Here is a 20,037-nt window from a genome sequence, read left to right as displayed (position 1 = left end):
GGAGCCTAAACTCTTACTGCTAAGCCAAGTGAACACCAAAACTGTGCCACTGGAGTAAAGTTGAAGTGGCTTCCAAGCAGATGACAAGTAAAAAAATTTAACCTGGAAACCCAAGGAAGAAGAAATTAACTTTGTTTCCTGGGCATTACAGGATGCTCAGCAAGAACTCCCTTACCCTTACCATCTTTCTTCAGGAAAAACATTTCCTGATAACCTCATTTTAAACTCCTTCCTCGTCCTAGAAACCACATGGAATGAGAGATGGGGAAAAAAAGATAGGAAAATGATGGTGTGGTACTTGGAGGCACAAGTGCCATTTAACCAGCTCCTCGTGGATGTGAGTAACTAGGGCAAGTAGGAATACTTGAAACTCCAGCCCACTATAGACTGTGTCAAGACAGAAGTGACTTCTTTAAGGCTGATCCTGCAACCGCCAGATGCTAAGCTACATAGCATGCTTATCCTCAGGACAAGTGAAGCTTCAGGGTAAACAGATTGATGAAGTGTGCAGCAATATTGAACTGCAACTCCTGGCTTGTGTGCATGTGTGGCTGGGGCAGTCTGGGTCATAGCAATTACTACAGCTTGAGAGCTCTGCTGTCCAGGTTGAGTGGGAGCCAATGTTCTGTCCTCTTTCCTTTTTTTGCCTCTCTTGACCATGATCCACTTTCAAAGTGCCTGAGACACTCAATTTTTCAGTTAGTGGGACTCCTTTCTGTAAATTTATTTCATTTGTCCTGATCAGCACAGCTGCAGAAACACGTCTTGTTTTAAATTGAATCATTTGGTTTCCAAGTTTTTCTAGCCACAAAGAAGGCAGGAAAAATAAAACTTAATGGGTGAGACTGTTCTAAAAGAATCTGAATCAGCCAAGAGCTCAGCCTCTCCCTCCTGCTTGGCTCAGAAACTTGGCTCCTCCAGCTCTGCTTGCAATTCAGCCTGATTACCATCACGTGGGGGGAGATGTGGAGTTGTGGGAAATGGGATGTAGAGTGGTGTAAAGGAACTGTCAATATTTCTTCTTGAATGGCAGCTGCTAATCCATAGTCTCAAAGGACTATGGAGGGTTTTCTTCAGTGTCCAGCCTCCTCCTGGCTCTTTTCTTGGTTCCTCATCTAAAATATTGAAATATTTTTGTTTATGTGTTAGAAGGATTTTTTTTTTCTAATGTAATTTATTTTCTGGTATGTGTCCTACTTCCAATCATGGCCATATTCAACTGTTTAACATCTGCTTTAGTGGGCAAGAGTTCGTATGCTTCTCACTAAGTTTTTGGGATCTGGGAGATGATAGCTTGTTTAACTAAAATTCTGCAGCCTTAGGGAGTCTTTGATATAACAGTTGTGGATATGCAGCAAAGCATGATTTCAGGAATGCATTTTGGAGCACAAAAATGAAACAGGAGATGGATTTTCTGCTATAGTTAGTCTTGGTGTGGTACAAGGCTGAGGTGACAGGGTCAGAAAGCAATCTGATCCCTCCAGATTGGGATACTCTTCTGCCAAAAATAATTTGGGTTGTGTTGTTCCATTTGGCATAAGTAGTGGGAAAGGAGAACGCTGGAGCATTTTTGCCATCACTACCTACTGAAAGCAGCTCCAGCAGGAGCTGTTTGCTTAAGACACCTTCCAGAGTTAATGGTCTGTAACAGGCTCTCTTGCTGCCTACTGAATTTTATGTTACTGAAAATCTGGACCAGAATGTCTCTGCTCTCCTTCTTTTGTTGTTTCTACTTTTTTTTTTTTTAAATTTATGTGATACCTAGAAGAGCTTTTATCTGCCATGCAGCTTCTTGTTAACCCATAAAATATTTGCCCTAATTTTTTTATCATTCACAATGCCTTTGTCACCTCTGCAATTGATTTTGTTTATCTTTCATAGATACAGATGAGCTGCTAGGTGGTAAGTCTTGTATTTTGTTTTTCACAGCATTTTATAGTAGACTATACTATGTACTTATATTACTGATAACTTCTGAAAGATTGTGGAAATACATCTGTGTGCACCACAAAAGCTGTCCAGTAGAGCTCAATGACTTGGCATTGAAGGCTTTTGTTTTCAGGACTTGCTACACCTGTGACTGTGTAGTAGCAGCATCCAAGCATCTGTGACAATGCCCTGTTTCCTTCTGGAACCTTAAGATGTTGGTTTTGTAAAAGAAAGATCTAATACGCAACCAGAGTCCTAGTGAGGTAACACCTAGGATAGAGTTCCTGTTCCCTTGCTTCAGACTGCTTTAACAAATGTATTTGTTCATTCCCTTGCTGTAACTTGCAACTTCACAGTACAGGGCTCTGGCTCAGATACTTCTTTTCACACAGCTCTGAATAGAAAGACCTCAAGAGGAAAGCCTAGAAAACTGGTCTGAATACTGTAGGATCCTCTATATCCATTAAAGACCACAGTTGCTCTGTCACTTTACGTACAGAGTCTGCGGTCTTGCAGCTATCACTGATCGTAAATATGTCCAGTGTCCGTCAGAAAGCCCTGCCAGGAAAGTAAAGCTTCCATTCTTGCCAGGGCCTTCTTCAAGCCGTTACAAATCTGCAACAGATATCTCATGAGTTTCCTCTTTCCAGATCAGGATCATTCTTGAGAACTGCTGGAAGCACTGGAGCCCATCCATTTATTTATTTTGATCTCTCTTTGCTGAATTGCTGCTAACTCAGTGGCAAAGCTTTTACACTGCACTTAAAAATAATTATGCGTGCCAATGCTCATATATCTTCAAAGGAGCAGGGAACCTAAGTAACCATGTAAGCCAGAGAATAGCACTTATTTTGTAATACAGGGAGAGAAGTGAGGTGCAGAAGGAAAGCAGCTTCTCTAAGTATGGCCTGTGCCACAGTTCAAAGGCATGACTGTAGCCTGTGGGAGTGTGTGATCTGACTTAGACTGAATTGGCTGGAGGAGTCATACTGCAAATACTAGCCTGGGCACCATAACTGGTACTTAGGTACCAGAAGCATAGCACTTGGTCCCAGGCATGCCACAGTCTAGCTCTGCACCTTGAACCTTATGCTGCTGTGGCTACCGCTTTCAACAGGGGTCCAGGGCTGGGGAGTTTTGAGCCAGGTGGACAATGTCAACGCAGCTTAGAGCAGGTTGGACCTCTGCTCTGTGCTGGACAGATTTTGTCTTGAGAATGTTTCTGCCATCCCCTGCTGCAAGTGCAGAATGGTAACTCTTCTCCCTCTGATATGGGCATGGCAGTAACCTGTGTGAATAAACCACAGGACATATCCTGAGATCAAGAGGTTGCTCCTTGGACTTCAGTGACCTGAAATCTTGTCGGCACCAGGACTGAACATGGAAGGTAGTTTCTGTAACTAATGTGAAAGGATTTCATGGGAACACAGGGGTATTTCCACAACAGTAGACTGATGTTCCTATGTACATTTTCAAAACTTCAGTTTAAAGACCGTTGTGGGCAAAGCTACCGAGTTAAATCTAAGTATTGTAAAATCTTCTGCTAAGATCCTGTTACCACTGCTAATTGAGCAGGTTTGAGCTGGGACTATCTAAAGAAATCTGTGGGCAGACTTGTAGAGTGTGTGTGGAGTTGAGAAAGTAAAGCTAATGATTCAGTAGACGCTATCGTTTTCAGTGAGGCAGTCCTGAATTTGTAACGGGCCTAGGTTTAAGGAGTTGCTTTGCCAGGGGAGGTTTTACTGTCATGATGAGGAAAAAAAGCAAAAGCCTTTAGTGTGAACCATCAAGATCACTAGGTCTATCAAGTACTGTACATACAGGTCAGAGTTAATTTCAGTGCTGCCCTGCTCAAATTGGTAGCTTATGCTGGGAAAGAAAACCTCTCCCCAGAACTCACTGGAATTTTTTTTTTCTCTCTTAATTTTCAGCCCAGCTGGTGAGAACAATTGTCTGTAAACAGCTATTTCATCACTTGCAGTAGCAATCACTCTAGGAGGGGGAATATGCAGTATGTGCAAAGCCTCTATTTAAATGCTAACAGGTCTCTTTGCTCACAAAAAGAAAAAATTGTTAGAAAAAAATCTTGCTGTAGAAATGCGAGTTACTTTTATGGAGGGTAATTCCTATTCAAATCCCTCTTTTATTCCCTTTTGGTATAGAATATTTTTTTTGCTGTTTAGCCACAGTGAATGGCTGAAAAGCTACAGCTTTTTCAGCAAACTCTTACATTACTTAATCTCCTTAGGTCCATGGATTATTTTTTTCTCATTTGAGATTACTTAATTACAGGAAAAAATTTTAGTGCTGAAAATACGTTGAGAATTAGCTTTATAGTTCATTTGAAAGAATAGTTGCCTAGCTCCTAGTTAGAGGTAGTGGATTAATTAATGTATCTTGAAAAGAATGGAAAGGGCTTCATTATTTTTTTTAAAGTAAGTCACCTTCCCCTCCAGCTTTTGTGGTAATGCTGGTGCTTCTGCACAGGCACAACTGTACTCTTAAAAAACAACACAACAGAAAGCCCCTTATGTACTTGTCAACTTTTACAGTCTGCTTTTCATGAGAGTCACTTCTGTTTTGAGTGTGTTATGGCTAAAGCAGTGCCTAAAAATCAATAAGTTACTGCATAAAATAATATTTATTGACAGAAAGGAACAGTGAAACAATGTAAAGCGTATCTACTAATGTTGATGCAATTAATATATAACTGTTGTACAATATACCTTACAAGCTAGTTCAGCATTACGTATATTGAATAAATGATACATACTAGTAGCTTAAGGTTCCTGTCCTTTCACCTGAATGGTTTCCATGTGACTAAAAGGACTTGATTAATATTGTGTTCTTATACAATAGTTTTCTACACTTTTAAAAAGATATCCTGAAAACAAATTCATTTTTCTTCACTGAGAATGCTTATTGATGCACTTCTCTATTTGTTCGCCGTACTACTTCTTCATTCTTGGATCTGTATGTGATGCAGAATTTCTTGGTCAGTTTTCACTGAAAATAAGGAGTCTTTAATTTCAGTGGGTGTTGGATCTGATCACATGAATGGAAGCTGAGTAACCTAGAAGATCCTCATTAATTCTCTTCAAATGAATAAAAAGTTCTGTGAGCACAGATGTGACTTAAAATGCAAACACAAAGAATAAGTGGTAATGTAGGGGAGAGAAAAATCATCAGAGAGGAAAAAAAATTGTATTTCCAAGTAAAACCTGGGACAAAGGGAAAAAGAAAAGACTTCACATGCTTAAAACATGAGGGACACCAATAGAAGGAGGTGAATGAATATTCCATAGTGTAATATAACTCATCATGTGAATAATTTTTTAAAAAATAAAATACTGAAGCATGTTGAAGTATCATGATTCAGACTAGAGAAAATACAGAAGAGTACTATTTGGCTGCTAAGGGCATAAGAAGTATAAGATATGACCCAAACCCCAGTGGCATTATCTTAAACACTGTCATTTTTCAGTAAAACTTAATTCATGTTGTGCAACATAGCTCTTGGAGCTTAACACTTAAGGATATCCAATAAGAGGAAAGTAACCTTTTTTACAAGTAGAAAATGTGAAGGGATCATAAAAAAAAAAATACCCCAATCATGTTGAGTACTTTATACTGGATCCTGCAACAGTTACACGTGAAAAATCTCCCATTTATTTCAATAGGAGGTATGTACGTGAGCTGATTGCTGGATCAGTCATTTTGTAGATTATATGACTGTAGATTGCTCCACATGTAGCAAACAGAGAAGTTTCATAGAAACCATATAATTCACAATCAGAAGTTAAAAGAAAATAAGACTAAATCTAGGGAGAGAAATTTATTTTTTTTGACAATAATTATCCAATTTATAGGAGTTTTGCTAAATACTTGTATATCTGGCAAGAGAGAATAATTTAAGCTCCTTGTTATCCTTTTAACTTGCGAAATTGCTGAGTATAAAAAATGAACTTTGTAAAGCGGTGTTATATACTTAAATTTTATGAAAGTGTATTCCTCTGTTAGATCACTCAGAGAGAAAGGAACTGATTCAAACCACTTTCTTTCCCAGACTTCACCTACAGTCAAATTCTGATTGCATAAATAAAGAGCTTGATTTTTGTTGAAAAAACATGCTCAGTAATGGTGTATGGGTATGTTTTATTTTGAGGGGATGTTTTTTTTTCCAATATGACTGCCTTAAAGTGTGACAACTCCAGCCTTGGACAAATTCAGAGACGGACTGCAGAAAGTATTAAATATAGTCTGTCAGATTCTGAGTTCCAATAGCTGGTGCTTAAAATGATATACTGCCTAAGATTTTCACCACATCTGAAGACTGTTTGGACTATGGAGACTACTCTTACACAGATACCCTCAAGACTAGGCTCTGAAGGGCTAAAATTTAAGGTAATACACTTGCATTAAAGGATTGTCAGAGCTTCAGAATGTAGAACACCTACAACTCAAATGGATTTCTAAAGAGACATAGAAGTGCTCAGCTTTGTGAGAAAATTAAGACCTATTCATTTGTTGGAGCGTCTAACACTTAATGCCTAATACTGTCAAAACCTGGCTCAAGGGTTTTCCCCATTTATTATTTTACTCTTTAATTCTGGATACTGAGGAGATATTTTCAACAGTCAGTCCAAGCATAATACATTTGAAGACTTTTACTGTCTGTTTTTTGTCTGTTCTTCAGCAACAGTTGCAGCACACGGACCATGAGATGCAGACAGTGATTCTTATCAGCATTTCCCTGCAAGGCAATAAACCAACAAATATTCAGCTCAGTCTAGATGCTAAGTGTTTCTTCTAACGCCACATGTTTATTGCCCTATTTTTTACTTGGTTTTGGATGAGTTTAGTTTTGCAAGCAAAAGAGATTCTGTCCAGCACTCTGGAGTTAATCTGAAGTCTATTACAAGTCACTGGGCATCTTTTCCATCAGTTATACGTGAACTGATGATTAATTGTTATATAACAATGCAGGGAAGGTACTGGAGCTAGCTACTGCATTACAGCTGTTAAGTTACAAAGACCCCGACTAGGTAAAACCAATTTCCCACCACAAAATACCTTTAAGAATTATGTCAAAGAAGTCCAAAGATGACACGGAAAAAAGTTCAGAAAAGGTATCTGGTGATGTGGGACTGGACGTTCTTCTTGGAGCACCCAGCAAATTGTAACTCTATACAGATGAAGAAACCAGAACAGCAAATTTCCAGCATGAACAGTGATGCAAGCTTTGTGTCAAGAACTTGTACTGATTTGGACATGCGAAGCCTAGATCCTTCTCTTACCATAACAGGAGAGAGGCAGTCATGTTTAATAGTCCAGTCAGTAATAAGATGGAGTAAATTTTTTTTTTCTACTGTTTATCTCTTACAGAGCATAACTGTTAAGAAGATAGGTTCCAAATTGACTTGAAATGTGGCTTTAAGTCTGTATTTCTAATTGAAATCTTACTATATTATAGGTTTCTGTACATGTACATTGGTGGGAACTCTCTTCTGACAGAGTCAAAACAGACCCTAGAAAAGGTAAAAGGGCTGTAACTTCTAAGTACTGCTTAATCTTGGACAAGAATACTGGACTCTGTGGCAGATATTGTATTATTTCAGTAGAGCAGAACTTCACCCTAGAAACTTAGTCCTCTCTTAAGCACTCAAGCTTCTGCTTTTCAGTGTCGGTGTCTTGTTTTCTGCATCAAAAATTTAGCAAGAGATGCTACTACCCATTGGATAATCTGGTTATCTTTTGGCTCAGTAACACAGGTTTTGGTGTCGAATGTGTGTGCTAATGGATGGAGAAAATGAGCTTTTTCTCTTTTAACTGAATATAGTGGCAATACTTGGGCCTGTAGCATCCATTTATCAGAAGAGGAAGAATTCCACTGGTGTTGCTTCTGAGATACCGCTATCTGGCTTAGTGTGCTGTAAAATGTTGAAAATGAAGACATTATTGCTAGGAGGAGTTTGTATTTGGGACAGGTCTGAGAAGTATGCTGGTAGCACCTGCATGCGACTGGACTGTTCTATAGCAAATATAGCAGTACCTAGAGTTGAGATGGGACCAAGTGTGGTAAGAGTTCCTACAGTGCCTTTTCTCTGAAAAGGGGATTTTGTACCCTATGCCAACTAGGGCAAGGCTGGGAGCATCATCTGCTGTGTTTACAAGATGATACAGCTTACATTACTGCGTTTAGTTTCTTGCATGCAAATGTTAGAGCCTCTGTAAAAGTAGCTGTAGGTAGTTACCTCTTGAAGAATGTTCTGTCCCTTAGGTTTATGAGTCTGCAGCAAACACATGAGTTCTGTGTTCTCCTCAATTTTCAAGTAGGTAGTGGTAATTTGACTTGAATTTAGTACCTGCAAATAACAGTGAAACCTATGACTGCAAAAGATTAAGAAAACCTAAGGCCACAGTAAACAGCGTGCTGCTGGTCCTCACCTGCAAGTCAGGCTTTCCTCCCATTTGTAGTAAGCAGTTAATTCCCTCAAGGATTTGATCTTTGCGTAGTCCGAGAAACCTTCCCATGTTAGTATTTATGTCAGCTTTTTGAGATTCTGTAACTAAGGCAGTGTGGGCAAGAGCAGCACAGTGTAGCGGTGTTAAACCTAAGCAGAACAAATCACAGAAAAGTGAAGCAAATCCAGTGCTTGAACACCTCACTGGAGTAAACAATCACACACTTGGCTAATCATAAGGGGGTGCCCTATCAAGACTGATCGGGTCTCTTCCCATACCTTTTAGTTTTAAACAAGAAATTGAACAGTCTTTGGCCTAGATAAAATCTGTAGTCCAGCACTTTTGGAGTCTACACTAAGCATGTATGTGGTCAAGCTTTTCCTCTTACCGTAACAGTCAGTCAGATTTACTTCCACACACATGCCATTGTTTTTGCAATTTTTCAAAACCTGAAATGAAGATTGAAATAAGTCCTGATTTTTGTCAGTGCTGAAATACTCCCCTCCTCCCATAACTCCATCTTATGTTAACCATATCAGACCAAAGCTAATGTTCAGGTTTGGAAAACCCTTGTATATTTTAAACAAAAGAACATGCATATGTTGTATTTACCTATGCACAGTATTTGTACAAAATAAATGACCAGCTTACCTCTAAAACTCTCAAATACCCATTCTCTGCACACAGGTGGAGTGGAGTTTTCCCAAAACTGTCTTGTTCATTGATGTTAGCTCCTAGGGATATCAAGTCACTCACCATCAGATGTTGGTTCTTTTCTGCAGCAATATGTAATGCAGTCTAAGAAGAGGAGAGTGGGAGAAACTTGTCATGAAAGGCGAAAACAATTTTGAAGCAACAATGTTTGTTAGATAACGAGGTGGGGAGTTGGGACTCTGGGTTCTGTTCCCAGTTATGCTAACGCTTGCTCTATGCAGATCACTTTCCTCCCTGTTCTTGTTTTCCCCTCTTTGCAAGGACAGTAGCCACACCTTGTCCAAAAGGATACTTGGTGCTTGACTAGGGTTTGAAAGATGTTTGGACGTGGAAGAAAATGATACTATTCTTGGCATCCTACCCGTTTCTCTGCATCCTTCTCATCAATCTTATTTAGGGATGCAAATCTCTGTGCAAGTGCGTAAGTCAGAGCCCTTCTTCCCTGAGCAACAGCCTTGTGCAGTAGCCTGGAAGAGAACACATTTTTTTAAACAATTAAAAGACAAAGCAGTGGTTAAAATACTCAAAAGTAACAACGTATTTTAAAGCATGAAGTGCTAAGGTTTGTAAATGCTGAAATCTTGGGATATTTAAGCATTTAATTTATTAGTCTCTATATGAATATTGGAGTTACTGATTTTGTCTGCTGGGATTTCTTGGTCCTCCCTTCTTGCTATTATGCCATTCCTCTCCTCTCTAGGAGCTACTCCATGATTCTGTCTTGCTAACAATCTCTTATTTCCTCCTCCTTTTGTAAAGCATCCTTCAGTACAGGGAAAAGAGTGTAACATAGCTAAAAATCCAGAGAAGGGAAATCCTCCTCTCGCACTTAAAAGAAAAAAGAAGTATTTCCAAACTGTAATTCAGTCATGTGTAGGAGGAGAACTCAATTTCTTCTGTGTATTCAGTCTCTCAGAACAACTCAGAATAGTACGAGTGTTTCTCCTGACTTTCATCCTGGAAAAAAACTTTTTTTTGTAAGTTTGCATGTCTTCCTTTCCTCCTGGAGGAAAAAGTGATGCAGGTGCTAATTTTATTTATTTATTTCTCCCTCGTCTTCTAGTATGATATCCTTGAAGATGTCTGAATAACTCTGCAATGTTATTGTAACAGTAACTAGTATTGTTCACCATTCAGTAGAACTCGGAGTTAGCTTATTTGATGTACAATCCTGCCTTCATATGTTCTTCTGAGCATGTACTCTGATGTTTAAATACTTCATAGGGGTAAGTGGGCTGTCAGAAGTTTTACTTGTGAATTTTAGGTAAACATGGTGGTAGTAAAAATGTCTTAATATCTTAATTGTGATTAATTTTGTTCATGTGTGAGAATTTTTTCAGTATTGGTTAAAAATATGCAGGAAACACGGTAGTGGATGGCTTATTTTAATAACTGTAATTACAGTTACATTATTGATGAACAGTGAAGTCTCTAATTTTATTATTGCACTAAAAATCGCTATTCTGAATGGAAAAGGACAGTGTTGTGTTTAACTTTCCCTGTGTGGGTTATAAATATTTTAAATTGAGAATGGGACTGTCTGTATGAACAGGAGTTAACCGCTTTCCCACCAAGACTAAGACAGTTTATAAGTTATGTTGTGCTTTCTGTCAATCTGATTTGTTACCAGCTTCCCCAGACTAGCTGAACTGTTTGGAACCTAATAAGATATTTTAATTTTGCTTTTTATAAACAGCTGTTTTTTCTATAAGCATGCCATTCTAGGGAAAATAGGATCAGTAGAACCTTTGCTTTCACTTCATTTCTGACAAAAGAGCCACTCCCTGTTCTTTGGAAGTCTGGTCCATGCTCTACACTAGCAGCATATGTATGTTTTGGTGTAATCCTCCCACCCGCTTTTATTGCCAACTAATAATGAAGTAATTATCCTGAGAGTGTCTGCAGCATGGAAAAAAAGTCTCTTTCACGTATCTTTTTTTTTTTTTTTTCTTCAGTAGCAATGACTTGTTTTGCTTGATTGTAATTTTCTTGTGAATACCTACATATACAATTCAGTCTTTAATACTGTTAATACTCTGAATTTGTCCTCATGTCAGCTGTAGTTTGGCAATACTACTGTAAATATGCAATCTTTCTATTTTAATTATCTGCCTAAAACTGTGTATATTGAGGCAGGTTTGAGCTTCCCGTTGAGCAAGGAAGTCTTTGCTACATGTGTGCCCAAGACTAGCAGTTGAGGTTAGAGCAAAGTCTCAGTACAAGTGATGTCCCAGGAAAGAGAAATCAACATATTTCAATAGAAAAATTGGAGACCTGTTGCCATTTTCATCAGGTTCAAGCAGTTTGTCTGCTGGGATATTTCTCAGTAAACTTTCTTCTCTGTGTAGCTGGAACTGGAAGAAAGAGACGGCAGAGAGATCGTGCTGTGTGAAAGAAATTGAGGTCGAGTTCAAACGTCCCTCAATGTCTGGAGAGCCTGTATTATCTTCCAGAAGCACCTCTGAACAGCCCTCTGATGGGTTAAAGTGTGGAGATACATTCTGTGAAGAATGCCTTGGGAAATCTTTCCGGGTACTTGTACATGTATCCAATAGCCACCAGGTACCCTCTTTCTCACTTGTCCTTGCAAATATTTCCAGTGATCTGGACTTTTCCATGTTTTTCTGATCATCATGAAAAGAAGTTTCTACCTCTTCCTGCAATACTGAGTTGAAATCTTTAAAATAACTGTATGAATGCAACTTGTTTAAGCTGTGGCGTCTTTCCTGCAGGCCACCAGCTGCCTGCTTGCTTCCTCCAGTTTCCCACTGAGAGGCTTGCAGATCTGTGGAAAAGCCTTGCCAAAAGCCACCTGGCACAGAATGCAGAGTCTCCTCCTTCAAATGGCTTCTGTTCAAATCTTCCTGCAGCACCTCTACGAGGATATCAAGGTCCTCTAAGCCTTTTAGCGTTTGCCCAACACTGTGCTTGCTCTGAAACAGCAACAAAAACAGGGAAGGCAAAAAATGGGGGAGGGAAATTAGACATGAATTGTCCTGTTCTCACTCAGTGATATAACATGAAATATGCCTGAGGAGGCTGGCAGCACAGAGTTGAAGGTGTTATGCATACCTGTCTAAGCTGTTTCTCTGTATAAGGGTGAACTCTTCTCTTTTCTGTTGGAAAGAAAGGAAGATATAAGCTATTTTGAGTTGGGGGCGAGAGAGGAAGACAGAAGATATTCTCATGAGAAATGTTGCCCCAGATAACAGATAGATAACACATATATAGTGGTGATGCACAGCTGGCCTGCTCCTTTAATTTAGGGGGAGCTAGGAACCAGCATGGACTACTGACCACGGGAGAGAAGTAGTCTAGCTCTTTGGGTACCCAACAGTGATGATCCTACTAGAAAGGGAGGAGTTTTCTGACCTGTTTTTCCTGAGGAACATTTGGTTACCACCTTCGTTAATGAGGTTTCCTGAGGACACAAAAAGACCCAACTCAGTTTGAGATGCTCGCACGTAAGAGAAGATGAAACAGTGGCAAATATTGTAACACGGAGTAAATTATGTCCTACGTAATGTACTTTACACAGCGGAGACTGTAGGCAAATAAATTTCCATGAGTCGGTAATTCATGGCAGCCTTATAAAGATCTTTACAGCAGATTAGGTATCTGGGAGTCTACCAGCTTCTTGGGCTGTTTTCGCAGGTGGTTCACAGAAATCTGAGTTGCTAGAGCAAAATGTCTATTGGTTCTTGGGCCATCTTTGGCTTGATTGCGTGACATAGTATCCAGGGCACAAATGGGTTCTTGCTGTCACTATCTTAGAAATGTTTCTAGCATAGGCCCTCAGCATGTTTAGTATTTGGTATATTTTTCACCATCATCAAAAGCATTAATTTGGTGGATGGAAGAGGCAGCAGCTGTAGGTGTAACCTCTCCAGAACACTGGCAGAGTGAGAGTGTCATGAGCATGTACTGTGATGCTATATGGAGCAACCTTTCTAAACTCAGGAAGAGTCCTCACCTTGCTTTGAGCTGGGTCCAGGCCTTTGGACAGCCGAATTTTTCTCAGTAATTCCCGTACTGGCATCTTTACCCTCACACCCACGTAGCGCTTTTGAGGGGTATCAGAGCTAAGTCCAGAGTCTGGAAAAGTCATAACACGATGCTTAAAGTGACATAATTATCTGAGCTGTTATAGAATAGTGGCAGGATGAGGTCACCCTGAGAGATGGCCTGTGATTCTGATGTTCATCATCAGTTATGGGAAATTTCCACATCACCCTACATGTTCCTTAGCTCTGGCCTACTTCCTACTTAACAATTACTTTAATGCATTGCTTCTCAGGCTACAACAAACTCAGGCCTCACAAAAGGAATTCTTTTCTTAAGAGACAAAACTAAGCCAAACCCCAAAGCTGGCTGTGCGATCTCCAGTCTGACGGCATAAGCAGAGAGCTGAGTTAACCTATGAAGTACCATATGAATGCTGTTGTCAAACTTTAGTGTGGGGACGGGTTTCAGTTTTGAGTGAAGGAAGAGGAGAGACTGTCCCAAGTGTGCCGCTGAAGCTGGGAAGAATGCATTAGGGGCAGGGTAGCAATGCAGGAAATCTGGATGGATGGTTGGGAAAGAGGAGGAAAAGAAGTCAAAAGTTTCTAGTTTAGAACTCCCAGTGGTGCAGAAGTAAACGTACTATCCTGAGATTTGGCTTTGGGCAGTTTCTCTTGGTGCCCTTCAGCTCAGAGGTGCCATACTGACTTAGAGCACGACTGCTTTTTGGGAATATGTCAACACTATTTAGATTACTGCCGCTTTTAGTTGTGTTCTAGTTTTCATCTGTTGCTGTAAATCTGCCTTTGTGGTTTCCTGTCTTGTGGTTTCTTATATTGATATCAGTGGAAAAATAAGGAACAGAATTGTTTCAGAAATAAGATAGTGATGCCAAGTCCAATGGCTTTCCCCAACGGTTCTCAGTGTGTTTAGATTTAGTGTGATTCAAAGGGAAGCGATGATTTTCTGTAGTGAAATGAAATAGTTATTTGAGAATATATATGGTTGCCTAAACAAGCTTGTCTTCGTCAAAACAAGCTGTTCTGCTGCTCTGTAATTGTTTGTGTGAGGTAATCTTGCATCTTGTACTTGAATCCCCAAACTTGAAAGACTTGCCCAGATTAGGGGCTTAGATGCAATGCTTTTGAAATACATTTTATATAACTGTGTCCCACCACTCCCCCCCCCCGCCTTGAGAATGATGTCTTTCATATAGGATGCATTCAGTAACTGCTATTGTAATTATAAAATGATAGCTTTATTGCATTAGTTCAGGATCTTCCCAGTCGGTTAGTACATAACATACACTTTATATAGAAGGCCATTGTTCCAAAGAAGCCTGTGTATTGGAAGTCGGAGTGTGGGCTATTGAGAATAAGGAGTCAGCCAGCAGCAACCCTTGCTGCAGCAAGAGAAGCTTCTCTTCCTAGGGTAGCTCATGGTATGAGAAATGAAAAATGAAAACAGCACTTGTGATTAAAGCATGCTTCTGATTAAACAACACAGCAGCCTGAAATGAAAAAGTTGTATGCTGCTTGGGCAAGCAGTTCCTATTACAGGAGCAGTCAGTGTTAAGCAAATCATGAGGTGCCTGTGCCAATATTCCTCCTTGACCAAAATTGATGTGTGTGCTCTGTAGGAACTGCTGGAGCCTGGCTGGCTAAGTCCTGTGGAGGAGAACTGCGGGAGGTCCACAGATGGGAATGGTGCACCTCCCCAAACTTGGAATGTCTCAGAGTAGGCAATGTTGGCGTGTAAACCAGCCACATGAGATGTGGTTTCTAGCTGCATGATACTGTTTCTCTTCCCTGCTCCAGGCAATGAGAGACTGAGACCCCTTGAGCAGGAGGGTGTTGAATCCCAAGTAGCAAATGGTGCATTTTGAATATATATTGAATTGTTGTTTCGTACTAAGATTTCTGGTATTTCTGAATGTTTAACCTATCACTAAATAATTAAAACATTGGGACCTTAAAAAAAAAAAAGTTTATTTCTCAGACCACTCGACAAATGAGAGTAATTCCTTTTTTAGATTGGTGTTTTGATAATGAATTAGTAATTCCTTATTTATGAATTATTAATTACTCTACTCTTTGTAGAGTATTTGAAAGGCCTCTTTGAAAAGCTTTATAAAAAAAACCCCAAAATAGCTAATATATTATTATATTTCAAGCTATTTTACAGTAAAAATGCTATATGATGGATCAGATTACATGCCCAGATGTATCCTTGAAATTGAAGAACTCAACAAAGGCAATCATTCACCAAACACACTTTCATATGACTTTGTAATGTTAATAACTCAGAAGGTCATATCTATTATATTACTGTTAGATTCAGAACCAAACTTGCAATTCTAAATGCAAATGAGCAGCAAAATCATAGAGATAGACAGAAGTGACAGAATATTGAGTATCCTTTACAAAACAGAGTAATTTCTGGCTTCAGCAGCAGACCACAACAAAATAAAAACAAGATGTGAGTAGGAGTGTGCCGTACATCTTTGGTATTGTTGCTGCAGAAGCTTAATATGTGCCAATGTTAGTACAGTTCTCTGCTAGCACAAAGGGAGTTGCAAGTCAGTGTACTTTATTGCTTTGCAAAAGAAGCATAGTAGTGTTGCATAGAATAGAAAATGTGAATAAAAATTTGATCTTACCAGCAGCAGCAGACATCTCTTGAGATTTATGTGAAGGAGGAGGGTAGATCTTGGGACTTGCAACATTGAATTCAGTTAATCCAGAGTCTGGCAGTGATGGGCTCTGTTGAAAGTAGCTATTGGGACTGGCAGTTTCTCCAGGCAGTGGAGATCCCTGGCCTGGACTGTAGCCACAGATTTCATTTTCACTGATATTTTGATTGACTAGTAGTTCAGGACTCATGCAGACTGTTTGCAACATTACCACTGTGTACGTAGAAAAAGATGAAAAAGAAGAGAGGAGGAAAAAAGCTTATTTGGTTGTGTGTTAAAAAAAATAAAAAAATAAAAAATTAATCCACTTTCACATCGAGAACGTGGTCATTGTATTTAATTCTCCAGTGTAATTAGCCACTATGAGCTGGGTCCAGCTTCCCTCTTCTCTTCTTAGCAGCAAGTTATAGCAGTTGCAGAATAAAGCCAGCCTTGGAATCCCAACAGTCACTGTAAGCAGCTTTTGAGAGTTTCTTGGCTGCAATTCTCCCTTGCTCTTTATACCCGGGTATGGCTTGAAGGACGTCAGCCTGGGAAAGCCCCACCCTCTTTCCTAACAATCTGCAGCAGCAGCTGATGAAGAAATTACTTTTCCCAAGAAGAAACTGAGTACAAGTTGAAAAATATTTTTCCTTAGGTGCAAAACAGTAAAATTAAACTCTGGTTGATTTACTGCAAATGTCATGAGTAGGAAAAAGCAACATCTGACTTAATTAGACTAGTAGACAAGATTGTGCAAACAATCAACTGATCCTGAAGTAAATGCTTTGTGAATTCTTTTTTTTTTTTTTAAAAAAAAGGCAGTTTTTTCCAAGGCTGTGTAAGAGGACCCATTACTCACAGCCTTCATGAAGCAATAATAAATAATCTTCCCTTAAACATGAAATTTCAGCTAAGGAAAGACAACCTCTATAATCTGCATAGCTTGAATCTGTGAAGAGAGAGAAGTTCTATGTGCTCCATTAAGGATAATATTGTTTCTAGTTGTGTGAAAGCTTGGGGTTTTTCCTTTGTTTGGTTTTTTTTTTGTTTTTTTTTTTTTTTTTTTTAGCAAGAAAGAATTCTTAAATGTTGTGACAGGTGCAAGTATTGAAACTCAATAGGATTAAGATTCTATTTGGATGGGTACTCGTCTTGTAGGAAGTCTATTTCCTTGTTACAAGGAGACTTCAGCACCAAACTTAAACTCCATTCTCATGTCCCTGGGAAATATATTTCATTGTACAATCCTGTTTGTGGGTTATTTCAACTCAATAAGTAGATATTTCTCTCAAGTACCTAGTCTGAAAAAAGATTACAATGCTTATCAAATGCAGCAGCTTCCTTAACTGTGTCTTGGAAAGCATTCCAGCTTTACTCCCAAGCAGAATCATCTTCTATATTAGTCTGAGCAAATAGCAGCCAGACTTCCTGGAGGAAGTTAAAAGATCAATGTTACATTGTTACATGTATTTTAGTTCAAACTGGGTAATGACTCCTCTCTACAGACCTGCACGTTCCTCTGTCTCACACTTTCTTTGCACTGAGCGTAATAACTCCAGTCTCAAGGATGCTGGAAGAATTGTTTAGGTATTGATCGAAGCCAGGAGATGATATGTTTGTAGAACAAGCGTAGAATCAGGAACCGATCTGCACTGCAGTAGTGCTGTGAAGGCTATTGCCTAGCTCCCTGCCCCACAGATCTTACTATCTAGTAATGATACTGCATTTGGATCTGAAAAACATGAATGTATAGGGGAGACGCGTGGCTAATGCGTCCGCACCTTTGCATGGCTGCCCATAATTTCAGCTAACAAGGGTAAGGCAGCTCTCTTTTATTCCTGTGAAATCCACAGGGATCTGTAGGTCATGTTCAGGGATTAAAGACATGTAGTGAGATAATATGCCAGTTTCTTTCTTAGTGGATTGTAACTGGTTTGCTTAAGTGATTTGCTAAAGGATATTTCAGAAGTTAAAAGATCGTTTAACTTTCTGACATTGAGACAGCCTAGAAAGTCTATTTTTAACTAAGGACACAGTCTGCTCTGCTTTGGTAAATATTTCCCTTCTGTTTCACCCACTTTGCCCTGTTGACTGTATGACCCAGTGTCCAGTTCCATGACATTAAATAGTATGTTATTCTGTAAATGATACTATTCAAATCAGTAGGATGAGGCATCATGCAAGGAACTACTCAACACTTCTATAGGTGGGACAATTTGGCCTACTGCACACAGGAAATTACTGCGGTGAATCATTGCATTTACCAGGCAGTAAATCACACTGGAGATTTCTCATCTTTCTATACTCTTCTATACTCTTGGATAGTTTAGATTGCATGTTTATAATATGCTATTATATTCACACTGAAAGCAGAACTTTACCTGGTTTTACGGTACAGGAAAGACCAAAACGCATCTCTGTAGCCATGAGAAGAGAAGCAGATTTCCAAAACCAGCAAGAAAAATCTTGGAATGTGGCCGCTAGAGGAAATGGTCTCCAAGGTGTTGTATTTGTTTAACTGAGAATCTTATGGTTCTCCTGCTTCCAACTTCAATAGGTATCTGATATTTTAAGCGACTATTTTGTTACTTTAATTTCAAATAGCTCTTATGAGCCTTATTCTGTAAACAGGTGCTACTGGAAATGAGCTGTCCATTTACAGCTTTGTCTCTTTTCAATAGAAATTTTAAATTTGGATCTGCTAATAATGCTACATCATGTCCTCCTGTATACATTGTGGCAAGCCAAGTTTCAGCATGCACAGCAAGCAGAGTGCAAATATGGCTTCTAGGATCTCTAGATACTGCTTCCTTTTCCTCTTGATTCCTACAGCTATGGACAGAACTATTTAGCTTATTACCTAGTGAAATCTGGGCTGAGAAAAGTATTTTCTACCCAGAGGCGTAGAACATTTTCATTATCTTCTGCAGTTTTAGTGTTTTCTGCCTTTTTTTTTTTTTTTTAACCTACTCCTTACTATCTATTCTAAGAAAGAGAAAAAATCTAAAGCATTGAAGATGTGAAAAATGAGGATAAAAGTATGAATGTTCGGGTAAAAGTCATCAGTGACCGTCACTTGGGGAAGCGGATGAAGTTGAAACACAGGTTTGGTCATAAGCAGAGTTACCTGAGGCTTTAGGAAAGTCTGGTTTGCATCCCCCATCTTCTGCTAATACTTCCCTGTAGGGAAAATTGCATGCCAGATCTTTGTGTTGGGGAGGGTTTTTTTTTTTTTCCTTTTTAAGTATACTGATGTGATTACAGGTATACACTGATTTAGGCGTTCTGATTACTGATGTAATATTTTCAGCAAAAATGGCTGTCAGCATGTGGAAGTTCCTAGTGGATAACTGTAATTAAAGCAATTCCTTTCCAATTGACTTGTGATGGGCAGCTCTGTAAATCTCTCTCCATGTAAACTTTCAGGTTTTGCTGCCAGTGGGTGGAGCTCCTTTTATATCTTTAGATGCTCTCTAGTTTCCTTCATCCCTTGTTGCTACATGTTTCCTTGGTGCGCACACCCATTTTAACGGCATTTGCTAGGCTAGGTGTTTGTCTTTGCCTGAGATGCTGCTGTTTTGCCAACTCTTAACTCACCTGACTATGAAATCCTTTGTTGCAAATGTTTCCTTTATTAATATTCTCCTTCACATATGTAGGGATGAGGAGATCGTGGTCTTAATTTACATTAATGTAGAAAGCAAGCATAAGACTTTTCCCTGCACATGCTTTTAATGTCTGATTAGAATATGAATAAAATATTAACCACAGGCATATAATTAGCTTTAAAGGTGAACATCATACTGTGTAAATAGGTCTTGAACGAAATGGATGACTAGTAATTTAAAAGGCACTGAATACTGAAGCTGTATAAAATTCAGAACTAGTGCAGAACATGTGTGGATTTTTCCTTCTTCTGAGTATCTCCTGGGAAACAGTGCTCTTTTGCAGAGGTTTATTTGCATGCCCTTGATGCAAAACTTAAATTATGCTGTACTCTGGATATGCATACTTCTAACAGCTTGTATCCATGCTGGCAGTGAAATGGGGTTATGACATTGCTATCGAGTTTGTCTCCATTTTCACAGTAAACAGGAATACCTTATTAGCTATGCTGAGAAAGGCCATTGGCTAATTGCATCTGGGATGTCTACCGACAGTGGTGTGTATATGATGCTTCAGAAATAAACAAACTATAATGACAGATGTCAGTGCTGAGCAAGTGAACCTGAGCAGCTCTTAGTCATTTCAAT

This window comes from Chlamydotis macqueenii, chromosome 24 (genome assembly GCF_036417535.1).
Source record: "Chlamydotis macqueenii isolate bChlMac1 chromosome 24, bChlMac1.mat, whole genome shotgun sequence".
Taxonomy (NCBI): Eukaryota; Metazoa; Chordata; class Aves; order Otidiformes; family Otididae; genus Chlamydotis; species Chlamydotis macqueenii.
Note: the sequence above shows the minus strand (reverse complement) of the source record.